Raw genomic sequence first — 14696 nt, forward strand, 5'->3', positions numbered from 1 at the left:
TGGCAGAAAGTGAAGAGGAACTAAAGAGCCTCTTGATGAAAGTGAAAGAGGAGAGTGAAAAAGTTGGCTTAAAGCTCAACATTCAGAAAACTAAGATCATGGCATCTGGTCCCAACACTTCATGGCAAATAGATGGGGAAACAATGGAAACAGTGACAGAACTTATTTTGGGGGGCTCCAAAATCACTGCAGATGGTGATTGCAGCCATGAAATTAAAAGACGCTTACTCCTTGGAAGGAAAGTTATGACCAACCTAGACAGCATATTAAAAAGCAGAGACGTTACTTTGGCAACAAAGGTCCATCTGGTCAAAGCTATGGTTTTTCCAGTGGTCAGGTATGGATGTGAGAGTTGGACTATAAAGAAAACTGAGTGCCAAAGAACTGATGCTTTTGAATTGTGGTGTTGGAGGAGACTCTTAAGAGTCCCTTGGACTGCAAGGAGAGCCAACCAGTCCATCCTAAAGGAAATCAGTCCTGAATATTCATTGGAAGGACTGATGTTGAAGCTGAAACTTCAATACTGGCCACCTGATACGAAGAGCTGACTCATTTGAAAAGCCCCTGATGCTGGGAAAGAGTGAGGTCAGGAGGAGAAGGGGATGACAGAGGGTGAGATGGTTGGATGGCATCACTGAATCAATGGACACGAGTTTGAGCAAGCTCTGGGAGTTGGTGGTGGACAGGAAGGCCTGGTGTGCTGCAGTCCATGGGGTCACAAAGAGTCGGACACAACTGAGCAACTGAACTGAACTGAATGGAGATGCAGACATAGAGAACAGACTTGTGGACACAGTGGGTGGGGCAGGGGAAGAGAGGGTGCTACAAAAGGAGAGAGTAGCTCGGAAATGTTAGGGGAAGCAAACTGATTGAAATAACCCACCCTGGCCAGGCACCGTAGTATCTGTGTGCATGAGTTGTTTTATGACAAGGAGGTCCTGGTAAGTAACACAGAACTGATCAGCCACCACCAACCAGAAGAGTTCGGGAAAGGTCAAAAGGAGATACCACATGTCTTTCCACCTCCCAGAATCCTTTTCTCTGGCAGCCATCTTGGCTGAGCAATGCGTGCGCCACCAAGGACTCTGAGTAAGAATGATTGGCCAAAGACAACCTGGAAACTAACTCTGTAACCATAAAACCCAAGACTGCATGCCACATGAAAGAGCAGTTCTCCTGGGTTCCCTTACCCTTCTGCTGTCTGCCCAGTGCCCTTTTCCAATAAACTCTCTTGCTTTGTCAGCACTTGTCTCCTCGGATAATTCTTTTCCGAGTGTTAGACAATAGCCCACTCTTAAGGCCCTGGAGGGGGGCCCCCCCTTCCTACAGCAGAAACATATATACTGCACGCATACTAAGTTGCTTTAGTCGTGTCTGACTCTTTGCGACCCTATGGACTATAACCCACCAGACTCCTCTGTCCATGGGATTTTCCAGGCAAGAATACTGGAGTGAGTTGCCATGCTCTCCTCCAGAGGACCTTCCCAACCCAGGGATCAAACCCACATCTCTTATGTCTCCTGCAATGACGGGTGGGTTCTTTACCTAGTGCCCCCTGGGAAGCCTAAACATATACATTACCACATGTAAAATAGATAGCCAGTGGGAATTTGCTCTATGACTCAGGGAACTCAAACCAGGGCTCTGTGACAACCTAGAGGAGTGGGATGGGGTGGGAGGTGGGAGGGAGGCTCAAGAGGGAGGGGCATATGTATACCTATGGCTGATTCACATTGATGTATAGCAGAAATCAACACAATATTGTAAAGCAATTATCCTTCAATTAAAAATAAATAGATTTTTTTTAAACTGCTATTAGGTTGAGTACTAAGTCTAGGTTTGGCAGCATGAGCTTTAGCTCAGGTGATGCCATCTGGGGCCTGTAGCTTTCTCTTTATCAGTACATGCAAACATAAACTAACTCTTGGTCTCAGTCTGTTATGATGGCTGGGGTGCATTTTTGAAATAGCTTCAAAGTGATAACGTCTGGGCTAAACAACCTTAAGTGGCCTCACAAAGATAAAATTTTACTCACAAACACACAATGACATTATGCCCCACCCACAAGAGAATCTAGTTCAATTGGTTTGGGATGTGGCCCAGTGTCAGTACTTTTTAAAAAGCTCCCCCAAGTGGTTTTAATAGGCAGAAAAGGTTAAAGATGACTGCTCTAACTAGCATAACAAACCCATCAAATTGAGACAAAAACTAGGCTAGGATACAAGAGTACAACTAGGCCGAGAGATCCCATCCCTTATGTGACTTGTGAATGTCCTGCAGGGTCCAGTCCTGCCCAAACACAGAGATGAGTGGTCCTCCTTCAGTTTATTGCTCCTCGGTGTAAAGTGCCCCCAACCTTTGAACTAAGTATTTGGGGGTGGCTTGTTTGTGTCCTCTGCCACTCGGAGCTCTCTGGGTGGGACTCAACAATGACTCTGGACACAGACAAGTGTCACTTCTGCTGGGGCTTCTGGCTGTTGGTGATGAAACACCCTCAGCAGTGGTAAGAACAGCTAACATGGCTCTGCGGCTCAGAAACAGTGGGACTCAATCAGATGGCAGATGGACTCCAGGCCCTCCAAAGTTTCCTGAGGCCGACTGCAGTCTCTCCAAGGTGCTGCCCTCCTCTAGGTGGGACTCTTCCCTCAGACCTCCATCCAACCTCCTAAGTCTTTGCTCTCCCCTAGCCCAGAGAATCCCAGGGACGGGGGAACCTGATGGGCTGCTGTCTATGGGGTCGCAAAGAGTCGGACACGACTGAAGTGACTTAGCAGCAGCAGCAGCCCAGAGGACGCTGGGGTGAAGCGGCTTAGTCAGGTTCTCCTCTAGTCTCTTTCCAATGTGTTTTTACGGCAAAGTCAATTCCTCATGCTTCCGGGCCTTTCCTTTTGATTCTCAAGGGCCTTTTCTTCTCTCAACAAAAACTGGTGCTCTGCAAATAAAAGGCTTTGGCTTTCAAAAGTATTGTTTTTCATGTGGGCTTCAAGAGCCTATTTTAAATGTCAGAAAGCTGAACTTTGACTGTTTTATTCTGACTCTTTCTCTTCACATTCCGGTTTTACCAATACTAATTCTTCTCGAGGCAATTCCTCTGATTTTCTAGGGGAAAGGTCAAGTGGAAAAAGTGTAGCAAGAAAAGTACAAAGATTAACCTTTCAAGATACTCTGCTGTATAAGAAATACTGTGACGTTGGTCACTCCAGTCCCCCACCCTGACCCCACCCTGGTAAGTGAGCAGGCCAGGATGTTCTGGCTGAGTCTACACGGGCAGAATCAAGAGGAGAATCAAGATTTATCTCGATAATAAAAGTTCTAAATGACAACTATTAAGGCTTTGTTTTCTTCAACAAGTCAATGGCATGAAAATAAAAGGGACGGGGGCAGATTGGTCTAGATTAAAAGGAAATGTAGAGATACAACAATCTTGTTTGGAGTCTGTTTTGAACTAACCACTGTTGAAAGACATGTCTGAGACAGTAAGACAAATTTGATTATGCACTGGGTATGAGAGGATACCACAAAATTATTGTTAACATTAAGTGTAACAATAGCATTTGGTTATGTAAGAAGACATTCTTTTTTCATTTCTTTTTTCTTAACAGATGCATACTGAATTGTGTGTGAAAGTGAAAGTCATATACGGCTCTTTGCAACCCCATGGACTATACAGTCCATGGAATTCTCTAGGTCAAAATACTGGAGTGGTAAGCCTTTCCCTTCCCCAGGGGATCTTCCCAACCCAGGGATCAAATTCAGGACTCCCACGTTGCAGGCGGATTCTTTATCAGCTGAGCCACAAGGGAAGCCCCTTGTGTGTGGAACTGTGTGTGGGTGATATGATGTCTGGGGAAAAGAGAACAGGAAGGAAGGAAAGGAGGGAGGGGCAAACCATATACTGAAACAAAACAAACAGAAGAGTAAAGGGGATAGATTAAATAAGTGTGACAGTTCAGTCATTCAGTCGTGTCCGACTCTTTGCAACCCCATGAACCGCAGCACACCAGGCCTCCCTGTCCATCACCAACTCCCAGAGTTTACCCAAACCCATGTCCATCGAGTCGGTGATGCCATCCAACCATCTCATCCTCTGTCATCCCTTTCTCTTCCTGCCCTCAATCTTCCCCAACATCAGGGTCTTTTCCAATGAGTCAGCTCTTTGCATCAGGTGGCCAGAGTATTGGAGTTTCAGCTTCAACATCAGTCCTTCCAATGAACAACCAGGACTGAGCTCCTTTAGGATGGACTGGTTGGATCTCCTTGCAGTCCAAGGGACTCTCAAGAGTCTTCTCCAACACCACAGTTGAAAAGCATCAATTCTTCGGTGCTCAGCCTTCTTTATAGTCCAACTCTCACATCCATACATGACCACTGGAAAAACCATAGCCTTGACTAGACGGACCTTTGTTGGCAAAGTAATGTCTCTGCTTTTTAATATGCTGTCTAGGTTGGTCACAACTTTCCTTCCAAGGAGTAAGCGTCTTTTCATTTCATGGCTGCAAGCACCATCTGCAGTGATTTTGGAGCCCAGAAAAATAAAGTCAGCCACTGTTTCCCCATCTATTTGCCGGATGCCATGATCTTAGTTTTCTGAATATTGAGCTTTAAGCCAACTTTTTCACTCTCCTCTTTCACTTTCAAGAGGCTCTTTAGAAGTGTGACAAAATCTTGATAATTGTTGGATTTTAATAATAGGTATATGAGAGTTCTTTAGTTATTATCTCTTTTTTTGTTGTTGTTAAATTTGAAGTCTTGTAACAATTTTTTAAATTGTTAATCTAGTACAGGAAAAGAGAGACTATGGAAGAGAATAAAAGGGCCAGAAACAAATTCAAACATTTATAGTTTTAGATTTATTGTAAGAGAGAGAGATAAATTGGGAGATTGGGATTGACATATACACACTGCTGCTGCTGCTGCTAAGTCACTTTAGTCATGTCCAACTCTGTGCGACCCCATAGACGGCAGCCCACCAAGATCCTCCATCCCTGGGATTCTTCAGGCAAGAACACTGGAATGGGTTGCCATTTCCTGCTCCAATGCATGAAAGTGAAAAGTGAAAGCGAAGTTGTGCAGTTGTGTACAACTCTTTGCGACCCCATGGACTGCAGCCTACCAGGCTCCTCCGTCCATGGGATTTACCAGGCAAGAGTACCAGAGTGGGTTGCCATTGCCTTCTCCGTATACACACTAATATATATATAAAGTGGATAACCAATAAGAACCTATTGTATAGCTCAGAGAACTCTACTCAATACACTGTAATGACCTATATGAGAACAGAATCTAAAAAAGAGTGGATATATGTATACATAGAATTGATTTACTTTGCTGTACAGCAGAAACTAACACATTATAAATCAAATATACTCCAACAAAAAGTAATTAAAAATTTTTAATTGCAAAAGATTTATGTTGTATTAATGATTTGCAGGCAGATGAATTCTTTCTTCAAATAAACTCTGACAGAGGACCCCAACATATAAAACAAAAAAGAGTAGACCTGCTCCACTTGAGGCTAGAGTGCGTGTGCTAAGTCACTTCAGTCATGTCTGACTCTGTGTGACCCTATGGACTGTAGCCTGTCAGGCTCCTCTGTCCATTGGATTCTCTAGGTAAGAATACAGGAGTGAAGTAGGTTGCCATGCTCTCCTCCAGGGGATCTTCCCAACCCAGGGATCAAACCCTCGTCTCTTACGTATCCTGCATTGGCTGGCAGGCTCTTTACCATTACCACCACTTGGGCTAGAGAGTCTAGCTCTTTTTCTTCCTCCTTGTCTCCCCAGGAATCTGCAGAAGTAATCCCAGGAAACCTTGTGGCTCTATAGGACACAGTTTGAAAACCTCTGTAGTCTATGATGAAGGAAACCTCTCAAGTCCTGCAGAAAATGTATATTACTTAGTATTAATATATGTATTAGATAATTGCTAATCATTTGGGGGAAAAAATAAAGTTAAATCTCTACCTTACATCATATACCAAAATAAATTCTAGTCATCTTAAAATGTTTAAAGTACAAAATGAAATCAGATGAATAATAGAAAAATAGATGAATATTCTGAAATATTAAGACAGAGAAGGATTCCTTTTTTTTTTTGTCCCCTGTCCCCCGTCCCAGAGAGAAGGATTCCTAATCAAGCCAACAAAGGCAAAAATTAAGGGAAAAACTAGTATCTTTGATTATATAAATATCTAAAGTTTTATAGGGCAAAAAAATAAATCACATTTCACAAAAAAAGGAATATGTGTATATGACAAAACTTTAATATTCCTAAATTAAGTAGAATTTCAAATCAATAAAAAAAACACTCCAATAGAATAAAAGGATCAACAGCAACAAAACAATATATATGAGGACATATAAATTATCATAAAGATATGAAAAATATTTCATTACCATTGATCAATGAAATATTGTCAATTAAAGTAATAATGAGAAGAGTTGATACTGACTCCTATTTTTGATGATAATGGCAAACTAGATAAGCTAAAAATTCAACTACTATAAAACATCTAGACATGTTAAGTAAAGTATACTTAACATCCTTTTAAAAAGATAACTGAACTCCCATGAACATACAGAAAATTCACAAGAGACCAAACCAAGGTAACTGAACATCAGAATGGAGAGCTTGAACTGAAAAGTATCAATAGTTGCCTGGGCTTCGGGGAGGATTTTCCTCTCCCTGGTAATAAAGAAACTTTCTTAGGGACAGAAGAAAAGGAACTGAGACACTCAAGTAAATCCAGGATCCTCCAAAGGCTATGCCCCACTTCTCCAACACAAAAGCCATGTGCATGGTTTAGAAACACCAAATCAGGAAATTAATATTAAAAATGGCTGGTATAAGACGGAGAGGATATATATGTACATACAGCTGATTCACGCTGCTGTACAGCAGACTAACACAACATTATAAAGCAATTATGCTCCAATTAAAAAAAAAATCTGGTATAACAACTCTGGAGCAGTAAGAAAAAACAAACACAAACCTCTCTGGAGCAATTCACCTCAACCCGGAAGCTTTAACACGCAGAACCCCAAATTACAGAAATAGGGAATAAATCATGATGACTAAGAGTCAGCTGATAAAGATTACAGAGTTATTAGAATGAAAGTGTAAGGACTTCCCTGGTGGTCCAGTGGCTGAGACTCCAGGCTCCCAATGCAGGAGGCCCAGGTTCAATCCCTGGTAAGATCCCACATGCCGCAATTAAGAGCTTACACGCCACAACTAAAGATCCTGCATGCCACAGTTAACACCCAGTGCAGCCAAATAACTGAATTTTTTTCTTTTAAAAAGAATGAAGGTATCAACTAAAAATGTTCAGAATTCACAATATATAAATGTAGTCTAAAAACATAGGAAAAGAATAAAACTTTCTAATAAGACATATCATTTTTACCTATCAGATAACACAGTATTAAGAAAAAGGGATAATGCTCAGTGTTTCTAAGAATATAGGAGACTGACATTTACTGTTAGTAGAAGTAAAAACTGATCATCCCAGAGGTTGATCTGGAAATACATGTACAGTATTTAACAAAAAAGTACACACTCATGGGCCCAATAAATTTACTTATTTTTTTATTGAAATATAGTTGACTTACTATATTAGTAAGACTTACTATATTAGTTTCAGGTACACAATGTAGTGATTTTTATAGTTTATGCACCAAGCAAAGTTGGGGTTTCTCAGGTGGCTCAGTGGTAAAAAATTTGCCTGACAATGCAGGAGACCAGGAGACAGGGTTTCCATCCCTGGGTCGGTAAGATCCCCTAGAGAAGGGAATGGCAACCCGCTCCAGTACTCTTGTATTCTTGCCAGGGAAAATCCCATGGAGAGAGGAGCCAGGTGGGCTACAGTCCATGGGGTCGCAAAGAGACAGACACAAGTGAGCACACACATAGTACCAGACTGCACTCTTTATACCATTCCCTAGTAAAAGGATCCAGACATAACTGAGCATGCATCATGCAAAGTTATCACGATATTATTGACTATATTTCCTGGGCTGTACATTACATTTGTGTGATTTATTTATTTTATAACTGGTGGTTTATGCTTTAGTCCCTTTCACCTATTTTATCCATTCCCCATCCTCCTCCTCTTTAGCAACTACTAGTTTCTTCTCTGTACCTGTCTATTTCTGCTTTGTCCTGTTTTTTATTTTATTTTTTTAAATTCTATCTGTAAGTGAAAACATACAGTATTTGTCTTTGTGTCTGACATTTCACTTAGCATAATGCCCTTTAGGTCCATCCATGTCTGTTGCAACAAGATTTCATTCTTATTTATGACTAAACAATATTCTATTGTGTATCATACATGTACATGTGTGCTGTGTGCTTAATAGTTCAGTCGGGTCCAACTCTTTGCTATCCCATGGACTGTAGCCCACAAGGCTCCTCTTGCACACATCTATTCAAATTAGCATTTTTATTATTATTATTTTTAATAAATACCCAGGAGTGGAATTGCTGGATTTTTTTTGAGGAATCTTCATGCTGTTTTCCATAGAGATTATACCAATTTAGATTCACATCAATAGTGACAAGGATTCCTTTTACTCTGCATCCTCTACAACACCTGATATTTCTTGTCTTTTTGATGATAGCCATTCTGACTCATGTGAGGTGGTATTTCATTGTGGTATTGATTTTTGTTTCCCTGATGATGAGTGTTGTTGGGTATCTTTTCAATGCTCGTATTGACCTTTTGTATGTTTTTTTTGGAAAAATACTTATTCAGATCCTCTGCCCATTTTTTAATCAGACTTTTTTTGATATTGAGTTGTTCAAGTTCTTTACATATTTTGGATATTAACCCCTTATCAGATGCATCATTTGCAAACATGTTCTCTCATTCAGTAGGTTGCCTTTTTGTTTTGTTGATAGCTTCCTTTGCTATCCAAAAGCTTTTTAGCTTGATCTGGTCTCATTTGTTTATTTTTGCTTTTGTTGTCCTTGCCTGAGAAGACAGGCAAAATTTTTGCTAAGACCAACATCAAAGAACACATTGGCTATGTTTTCTTCTGGAAGTTTTAAGGTTTCAGAGGTTACATGTAAATCTTTAAAACATTTTTAGTTTACATTTGCATGTGGAGTGAGAAAATGGTCTCAATAATTTTACTTATAAGAATTTACCTTTAAAACAATAAAATAAATGAAGTGCTAAAATTCAGTAGTAATCAGTAATGGAAGTTAAATCAATAGTACCTTATTAATGTATACCCTTTTGGATGGCAAACGTGAATCTATACAGAGGTTGACAGGGACACAGGGAGGTAGGAACATGCACTGCTGGTGGGAATACAAACTGGTTACAGGTGTTCTGAAGAGTAATCTCACAAAATTTAGCATTGTCTGCAGAAGTCTTTTGATGCCACTTCTGGATATATAATCTGAAGAAATTCTTATTCAGATCCATTAGAGGACATGAAACAGGATGTTCTTGTATACATTATTGGTGGCAAACGGGTGCTACAGGCAACCCAAGTGTCTCTCATTAAGAGACAAGAAAATTAAAATGTGGTAGATGCATTGTTACTCCATAATATGCAGCTGTAAGAAGGAATAATCTACTTGGATAATTATTTTTTTAAGTGGTTAGTAAGAAAAAGTAGGAAAATTTTTAACACAATACGCTGTTGCTGCTAAGTCGCTTCAGTCGTGTCCGACTCTGTGCGACCCCAAGACGGCAGCCCACCAGGCTCCCCCGTCCCTGGGATTCTCCAGGCAAGAACACTGGAGTGGGTTGCCATTTCCTTCTCCAATGCATGAAAGTGAAAAGTAAAGGTGAAGTCACTCAGTTGTGTCCGACTCTTCGTGACCCCATGGACTGCAGCCTACCAGGCTCCCCCGTCCCTGGGATTCTCCAGGCAAGAACACTGGAGTGGGTTGCCAGTTCCTTCTCCAATGCATGAAAGTGAAAGTGAAGTCGCTCAGTCATGTCTGACTCTTTAGCGACTCCATGGAAAAATTTTAACACAATATACTTGTATGTTAAAAACACATAGTCATGGCTGCTCTCTCCTTCTGAGATGGCCCACACTCTGTGGAGTGCACTTCTCTCTAAATAATCCACTTCTTAACCTATCACTTTGTCTCTCACCGAATTCTTTCTGCGATGAGACATCAAGAACCTAAGCATTATTAAGTCCTGAAATCAGCAGGTCTTTGTTCCTGAAAAGAACAACTGATACTGATTAATTGGAAAAAAACAAGTTTGGAATGATAAAGTGCTTCACACAGAACACATACACATGCAAACACATAGTCACAAAACCACAAAACAATTTTACAGGATTATAAACATAGAATAAGTAAAGTATCAAACATATGAAAGACAGTTCCTGTGGAGGAAGTAGGAAGGGGGACGGGAAATAAAGGAGAAAAATAATTACAACAAGAGAGAAGCCTTGCAAAGACGGATAACAACAACTTGCCTTAAACTGAGGAGTATGTTTAATTCAGCTCTCTGCACTCAAGTTCAGTTTTTCCTGTGGTCATGTATGGATGTGAGAGTTGGACTGTGAAGAAGGCTGAGCGCCAAAGAATTGATGCTTTTGAACTGTGGTGTTGGAGAAGACTCTTGAGAGTCCCTTGGACTGCAAGGAGAGCCAACCAGTCCATTCTGAAGGAGATCAGCCCTGGGATTTCTTTGGAAGGAATGATGCTGAAGCTGAAACTCCAGTACTTTGGCCACCTCATGCGAAGAGTTGACTCATTGGAAAAGACTCTGATGCTGGGAGGGATTGGGGGCAGGAGGAGAAGGGGATGACAGAGGATGAGATGGCTGGATAGCATCACTGACTCAATGGATGTGAGTCTGAGTGAACTCAGGGAGTTGGTGATGGACAGGGAGGCCTGGCGTGCTGCGATTCATGGGGTCGTGAAGAGTCGGACACGACTGAGCAACTGATCTGATCTGTGTATACGTCTAAAAATGTCTTAAAAGGTAAACACTAAAATATTAGCCGTGGTTATCTCTCTGGGAATGGTATGAAAGGTGAATCATTTCTTTTTTTTACACTGAATAAATACTGTATAATAAGTAACATGCATTTCTTTCTCAAAAACTCATCTTAATACTCAGAACTACTTTCTTGGTTTTTGATAGATGTACAATAACCTAGTAAATTCATCTGCCTGTGTGGTCACAGTCATTTTATTATTTTTCCAGAATGTTCCAAAATAACTCTGGAACGAGACCAGTGGGACCACCAAATAGCTATCTAGCCTCACCCTTCTTCCCATGCAAATGAAGACCAAGCCTCCAATCAGGCTTTGTCAAAAAGCTCTGTGGGACCCAAGCTAACAAGGCCCTTGGCTTTCCAGCTGGGGAAAGGAGGGGCAGCACTCAGAACTCTTGTCAGCTGAAAAGCTGGCCTGGGCAGCTGTTGCCAAAGACAAAGCTTCCACCTAAGGGTGGAAACTCTATTTGCAGCTTTGTAGACACAGGTGTCCTTCCAGGCGACTCAAGACCTGCAGTGTGGAGCTGGGTTTGGCCAGGAATAGCTCAGAAGGCCTTCCTCTCAGAAGCCAGCTCTTGAGGTCTTCAGTGTATGTTCTAACTATATTTGGCAACAAAAACCAAAGAGGTCAGTAGCTTAGCTCAGGGGGGGAAAAAGAGACTATTTCTGATTTATAATCCCTGCTTCAAACCAGGTCCAAGAATTTTAAAACTCACTTCATTTATTTATTTTGCACTCACTGAGCATACCACTGAAACCATTCTGGTTTCCAGTCCTACCAGCCTCATGTAAATCTTTCAGAACCACAGGTGGAAATCACCTACCCAAGCCATCCTCATATTAGAGGACATTTGGGGACATCTGGCTTGAGAATACAAATGTTAAAATTATCCCACCTTACTCTCTATGTCTTCATAGCATCAAAATAGCCTGTAGCACTTGAGTGCAAATCCAAACTCCAGTCCTGATTACTCACTGTGTGACCTTGGCTTAGTTACTTTACGTCTCTGAGGTTCAGCCTCTTTATCCGCAGACAGAACAGAGATAGTAACACCCACTCCACAAGGCTGCTGTAAGAATTAAATGAGATAAGAGATTAAAGTGGCAAGGAGAATGTCAGATACAAAGCAGGTGCTAAAAAAAGAAATTGGTTTCCATTTCTCCCCATCATTCCCTTCCACCCTTAGCTGTTCAGCCAAGGTGTCAGCTTTTGAAGAAACTGCTTGGTACATTGTGTTTGATTACAAATGGATGGTACCATTCCCACAGCCAGCAACAGTAGCTAAAGATAAAAGCTGTGGCTACTCTTCAGCCGCCGACAGGTCGGATCAGCTCACAAATGACTCATCACTGTTGATAAACGATGTGTTCTTGGAATCAAGAGGCCTTATCCTGACAGGCTTTGACACCTTAGGAAAAGAAAAAAAAAAATTCAGAAGGAAGGTTGGATGGTTCACAGAGAAGGTCTCCACGGTTTGATGATGACCTTCAGTCAATTCAGAACTTGTACTGGATTGGTTTAAGGAAGATCTCTTGTCTCTTCAGACACATCTCCAATCACTGATTTTTTTTTTTTTTTTTTTTTTTTTTAGTTGGGAAGGACTCCATCTGAGCAGCTGCCTCTTCATCTCAGAGCTGAACCATCTCTTTCACTTGCCTTGGATTCCCTGAAGGGAGTCATAAGACTCCCTGGGCAGAAGGCAAATGCCTGCTCCCTGTTCAGAACAGCCCTAAGCTAGTGCCCAACCTGCCTTTGGCAGCTTTGCCTGCTGGCTGAAACTCTGCCAGGGTGAGGTTTGGCTGAAGGGCTCTGTGGCTATGGGACAAACGTTGGCTCAAGGAGAAGGGTGAGTATTTAACCCCGAGTCACTGTCTGCAAGCCTGAAGTGTTTGTGGCTCTCTGGTTTTTGTAGCCCCTTCAGACCACTCAAAACCACTCACTGGCATGGGAATTCCAAAACTGGATTTTGTAGTTACTCTTCCAATACATCCCATGCACTTTGTGCAGTGCCTGGCACAGAGCTCCCTCTAAGTGAATTTTACTAGAAGAATCTTGAGGACAGGATGGGCTCTTGCTGCATTTGTAACCCCTAGAATCCTAACAAACCTCATAAAATTAAGGTCAAATAGGACAATGAACTATATGAAGACTACAGGTTCAACAGCCAGGTGCTCAAAACAGAGGCCTCAGATGATCTTCAAAGACATTCCACATACCAGGATCTACTTTGTCTGAATTGGAAACTGCTTCAGAAGCAGGCAGTCTCTGGACCCCAGACCTTGGCCCTCTCTCAGCCTCACTCAGGCTTTTTCTGAAAGGAACGATTCTAGGCCCTCAGAAGGGACCTTGTGGTATGCAATGGATGCAAAAACAAAAACAAGGTAGGCTGCCCTGGAAACACTTTTATTATTCAAACTCACCATCAGATTTTCTTCACCAGGAAGGTTTCTGAGATCACCCAGAAGCACCGTTTCAGTCATGCTTTAAAGTGGAAAGGCAGGGAGTAGAACTCCATCCTGGGTCTCCAGGATGTTGACTGAGACCAATGGGACAGGGACATCAATAGTAGGGTGCCTTCTCCTATCCTCCTCTTCTGACCGAACTGTTTCAATGTCCCCTGCCCTTCTAGTCACTCACTGGAGTTCAGTGTCGGGCTTGTATCACCAGAACTGGGGTCAACCGTCTAAGATGATTAGGTATAAATTTAAGCAAAGGGGAGGAAGGAAGAAGGGAGAGAAGTGTAGAAAAAAAATGGAAAAAGTCTTGGGAAGGAGGAAGGAAGAAGAGAGCGGCAAGGAGAGGCGGAACAATGAAGGTCTCAGGCCGTCGCAGGCGCACGGTTCCGGCGGCACGTCCGTCCGGCCCGCCTCCGGTCAGCAGCTGCACGCGGCGCAGCGTGTGGGCGCTGAGTCACGGTCCCAGAACAGGGAGCCACGGTACAGGTCTGGGGGGGGGCGGTCCTGGTTGGCATCTGCAAACTGTTTTTTTCTTTCCTCTTTCATTAAGGCTGTGTGCTGACTCCCACGTAGGAGGACTTATTAAACCGCACGTACCTCCTGACGGCTCTCTGGCACGTCGGAGGCGGCCGGCTGGGGGCGCCGCAGCATCGCTTATGAGCCCGCCGACTCGCTGGGGCACTGGGCCGGGAGAGAACTGGGGTTAACTGGCCCGGCTGAGCACTTCCCGGAGGAGCTCGCACTTTTTGCTGGAGTCAAAAAAGCACTTTAGCACCGCTGTGGCAGGGGGAAACTCCTCAGCTGGAAAGCCTCGGAGACCACCCCAACTCTCCGAGGGGCGCTTTCACGCGGGGTTCCGTGACCGACTCCATAAAATCTGGGACTCTGTTGCGCAATCGAGAGTCCAAGTTCACCTCCCCACTAAGGGCTCACTCTACTCTACCCGGCCCCCCTACCCCACGAGGATGGGACCTGGAACATCTCCGCGAAGCCGCGACCGGCAAGCAAGACGCGCTCTGCGCGTCCCACCGTAGAGGGTTACTCCGGCAGCTCAGCCAGCGCAGCCGTCCTAACCTTTCCACGCCAGGCGGCCGGACCCCAAGGCTCCCGGGCAGACCGAGACCCGGGACACTCTCCCTCCCAAGACTCGTGACCCGAGAATGAATCAGCATTGAGACAGTTTATTGATTTGCTACTTCTTAAATCACCCACTTTATGTAAATAGATTATACAGACACGGTGTTTTCTTCTTCCACAAGAGGC

General features: G+C 43.0%; 1 protein-coding gene and 1 long non-coding RNA gene across 2 annotated transcripts in view; one reads left to right on the forward strand and one right to left on the reverse strand.

The window, feature by feature from the left end:
• The window catches only part of AMPD3 (adenosine monophosphate deaminase 3), a 296752-nt gene that overhangs the window by 179763 nt on the left and 102293 nt on the right, over nucleotides 1-14696 (reverse strand). The window lies entirely within an intron of this gene.
• LOC129628961 (uncharacterized) lies at nucleotides 9749-14436 on the forward strand. Its single transcript, XR_008703018.1, has 3 exons — nucleotides 9749-11603; nucleotides 12569-12823; nucleotides 13984-14436. It is a non-coding gene; the product is annotated as an uncharacterized LOC129628961 (long non-coding RNA).

Source organism: Bubalus kerabau, chromosome 15, assembly GCF_029407905.1.
Source record: "Bubalus kerabau isolate K-KA32 ecotype Philippines breed swamp buffalo chromosome 15, PCC_UOA_SB_1v2, whole genome shotgun sequence".
Classification (NCBI taxonomy): domain Eukaryota; kingdom Metazoa; phylum Chordata; class Mammalia; order Artiodactyla; family Bovidae; genus Bubalus; species Bubalus kerabau.